Source organism: Frankliniella occidentalis, unplaced genomic scaffold (assembly GCF_000697945.3).
Source record: "Frankliniella occidentalis isolate FOCC.00 unplaced genomic scaffold, Focc_3.1 Scaffold70, whole genome shotgun sequence".
NCBI lineage: Eukaryota > Metazoa > Arthropoda > Insecta > Thysanoptera > Thripidae > Frankliniella > Frankliniella occidentalis.
The window spans coordinates 972,874-977,475 of NW_026267200.1; positions in this window are offsets into that span (position 1 = coordinate 972,874).

The following is a 4,602-nucleotide window of genomic DNA, read 5'->3' on the forward strand; positions in this document are numbered from 1 at the left end:
TTGTAAACCCCCATCCTTAAGCAGGGTCCGTCTCAAAATTTCAGCTTCGAGCGAGCCAGCTTCGAGAGGGACATTACTGTATCAATAATGAAGCATTCCTTTGAGCTACTTGATTTTATCCTGAATTATTTTATCTTGACTTTGTGATTCACTCACTCAGGGCCAAATTTTATTGACTAATTTTACGATTATTTTGTTATTGTTCCAGGGCCAATTTTTTTTACCTTTTAGTTACGTTATTAACTACAATTCTGTTACTTAATGTGGTATATCTGTTTCTTTTGATATTTGATATTCGCAGTGCGATCCAAGTTATTCTTTGATTCTGTTAAATTTTAATTTTGTTTAATTTGTAAGATTCACAGACAACTCCTAAGTCTACATGACTGTGATAAATTTGTTTGTTTGGCATTGATGCCCACATTTGTTTATAATATACAAGTCTTATGTTTTGATCCAAAGAACATATTCCACAGTTTTGTGGTATCTCCTTTTGTACAAGAGCCCATGGGAAATAAAACCAAATGTTACACATGAATAAAAAAAGGATCCTATTACTTATTTATTTTGACTCAAAACTACTTGAAACATTGCCAGTTAAAATAAAGTGAGAGGAAAAGATTTTCTTCTGCCACTGAGACTCGACTGCACTCCAATCAATCCACCAACTGAAAGCAACCAAAGAAAGGCTGAAGATAAAACATGATGTAAAATACTGAAAGTAACATACATTTTGAGGGAACTTACAAAGGTCATATGTTGCTCGGGGTGAGAACTGAAAAAATGCTGATTCCCTTCAGCAGTGGATGATGCGCCTTGAAGACAGTTGGCTCCGGCAAACATGAAAAGGAAAAGAAAATCATTTTAGAGATTTAAATAAACAGAATTATGTTCTATTTTGGAACACGAGCAAACATGTAAGCTAGTGAGTAGCTGTTCCTTTCAAGATGAAAGTGAACACTAAACACCACTGAAGCTAAGTAAGGTTAGGCACAGTACTGCTGCTGCTGGATCAACAGCCATTTCGTGCAACAGGTGGAGAAATATAAAAAAGAGTGCAATACAATTCACCTGAGTGAAATGGCAAGCCAGCAGAGTGTTTGCAAAAGAAAAAGAAATCGATCAAAGAAAGAAAAAATACTGACACAGTATTAAATTTTTAATTTAAAAAGCCAGTAAAGCAATGAGACGAGCTCACACAACACTTAAGTCGTCGTGATTCGTACTTACGCTTTTAACCACTCAGATGGATCACTGATTCGTTATATTTTTAATTCCCCTGTCAGTACAACAAATGTACAACACACCTAACCAAACCAACCGCACAGTTTTGAAGTACACGCCACAAACAGTTTGAGTGAGTGTTATTTCCATAATTTCTATACGTTATCATGATGACGTGTCTATGCACGGGTGACATGCGAGCGCTGCTTTAGTCGGCTGAAAATTATCAAAAGCCGCCTACGCAATAGGATGGAGGAGGAGTACCTGCGTGCCTGTATGCTGATTTCTGTCGAAAGAGAGATAGTCGACAGCTTCGATTTAGTTGATATTCTAAACGATTATCAAAGGTCTTCCCTAGAGATGCGACGACTGCTTATTCTGTAGCATTTGCGTTGCGTTGTAAACTTAAACACAAAACAATAGTAGAATTTCTGAATTTGGTGTTGTTTTCAATATTCTCCTAGTTTTTTTATATAAAAAAAAAGTCGCTGCCCCTGTAAGCTAGGCAATTTGGGGGCCCCTACGGACGATTTCCCGACGGGGCCCCTGACCCCCCAGTCCGTGCCTGTGTCAGTGTCGCAGGCCAAGGTAGATGTATGCCAGTCGCGTCGCAGCGTAACAGTGTTTCGTGAGATATCGCGAAGCCTGTTACGCGAGACGTGGTCTAGCGTACATCTACCTTGTTTTTAGACAATATTTGATGGTCTCCTAAGGGTTGAATCGTAAAAAAAGAACACCCTATTCTAAAATGCAACCCTCGCCGGAAATGTTCCATTAGGGGCCATAGTAGAGGCAGATCTGTCTAAAAGTGGATACCTCGTTGTTAGACAGGTGGTAAACAGAGTGGAAAAATATTGCCATCTTGCGAAAAGATTTAGAAAATAAAACAGGAATGCTACCCTAAAGATGAACACTTAACTATTCCTAATTTTCTGCTAAGGTCGATCTGCAGGCTCTGCTGGACCACACTGCAGGCCGGATTGTCATTCTGCAGGACGAGGTACTGGAAGCAATTGCACAGGACCCATGCCAAGTAGTCCTAAAAAATAGTGAAGTGGGGGTCAAGTTCTCACTCGGAACATAACAATCAAGGCGAAGGTGACGGCACAGAAAAAAAAAGATTGTATATTCATGACGTCCATGGTACCCGTGCCAATGCGACTCGCAAGTGACAAAACATCCGTGGTGTGGCAAAACCCTCGATCGGGTTCTACTAGATACTGCCGACCTATTCGGTTTCAACAACGGGCTGAGACCAAAACTGTTCTCCGGCAGTCCGGAGTCAGATTACATCGAAAGCAAGACTTGACTTTTGAACTCCCCAGACTTTCAACCGAAATCTGGCAAGGTTGTCTCAGTCCGCTACGAGATGTGTCCCACAATGCTGGACGGTAAAGCGAGTAATGCTATGCAGAAGAGTCCGGACCAGAGCTGCTCTTTATGCGGGGCTGTTCCATCGGACATGAACAGCCTTTCTCAAATAGGTAGAAAGTTTTAGATTAAAAATAATAACTATCTAAGGTATGGCCCTCCCCCGCTTCACTGCCGTATTCGGTGTCTAGAGTGCATGCTTTTCATCTCGTACCGGATAGGATGGACAGGAAATCTCACGAGAAGTACACAGACGAGCAAAGTGTGACCTTAGCTTTGAGGAAGAAGGAAAGTAAAGGAAGCTCTCAAAATCTCAGTGGGCGAAGTGGTTCGTGGGGCAGGGACATCCAACGATGGCAATACTTCTCGCAAGTTTTTTGAAGATCCAAAAACAACTGCTGTTTGCACAGGGTTGGATGAAGTTCTCTTTCACAGACTTTCAGTGCTCCTCGATGCTCTTGCGAGTGGATTAGATATAGATGTGGAGAAGTACAAAGAGTACGCCCATTAGGCTGTTTAAAAAAAATCGGTATGCTGGAACGTATTTTAAATGAAAATATAGCCAATAGGGTATTCCGCTACAACGCAATCGGAACCTAAAGAAGAAAAGCATGACTACCCGATCTGTTTCCTTCTGAACGCTGATTGGCCAAAGATGGGTGTGTCTGTGGCGGTCAGCCAATGAGCGCGCAGAGGGAAACAGATCGAGCAGTCATGCTTTTCTTCTTTAGGTTCCGGTTGGCTTGCAGCGGAATACCCTATTCGACCCTCCCTACGTACAAGTGGCTATCTTTTTGGGCGTGGCAGACAAAAGGCTATCTTTTTCGGGGTGGCAGACAGAAGGCTATTTTGTTGACTTATGCAGACAAACGGCTAACTGCTTTTCCCACCTCGCGACTTTAGGTTTTAATATCTCACAGTAGAGGTTATATAACACTATGAGAGTTTACCTAATTATTCTTTGCGTTTGTCAAAGCAGGAAATTTCTTACCCGGTAATTTTATGTCTTTTGCTTCGGGAGTTATTCAATATAAACGAGGACAACCCTAACCTCAAAGAAAAGCAGATAGCCGTTTGTCTGCCAAGCTCGAAAAGATAGCCGCTTGTGCGTAGGGAGGGTCGAATTCTAAGAATTATAGTCGCTGTCCGAGTGTTTTGCGACCCCCGGAACCATACACGCCTCCCGGTCAAAGCTTAACATTGCTTTTGGCGGGTACCACGAGTGCCATGTTCCAAGCCGCGCTGCGGCGAAACGGTGCCACCAACGACCACGCCCGTTTCAGTGGAGACTTCCTAGGGTATATACTTCACATCGGACGTGGTTGCGACCGCGCGCCCCACCCCGTTCAGAACGTAGGGCGTAAGTACCCGGAATCTAGGTACTTTGCTCTAGCACGAGTACCGTTTAATTTTTTCGGTTGGGGTTTGCGCCGGAGTGTAGCTTGGACACATAGCTTTGGAATCGCACTTCGACCGTCCATACCATTTTATTGCATCATCCCCATAATGCGAGGGGAACGATCCGAGCGGCGCCCGGCGGCGACTCGCCGGCTCGAATCGTGCGCGCGAAACTATGGCGTTGGCCTGGCGGGAAGCGGTTTAGTCCGCTCACCACCGCTGCTCCCAGCCAGCGCTCGCTGGGTGGCGCTGCAGGGGCTATCTAGGGCTAATCGGCCGGGAATGAGGAATCGAGACACTGGCCGGCCACTCACCGCTGCTGGCCCGCCCTGTGCATCTCACTCGCCTGTCACCTGCCGCTCAACGAGCCCAGCGATCGCTGGCTGGGTGCAGCGGTGGTGAGCGGACTATACCGCTTCCCGCCAGGCCAACGCCCTAGTTTCGCGCGCACGATTCGAACCGGCGAGTCGCCGCCGGGCGCCGCTCGGATCGTTCCCCTCGCATTATGGTGGCCATGCAATAAAATGGTATGGACGGTCGAAGTGCGATTCCAAAGCTATGGGTCCAAGCTACATTCCGGCGCAAACCCCGACCGAAAAAATTGAACGG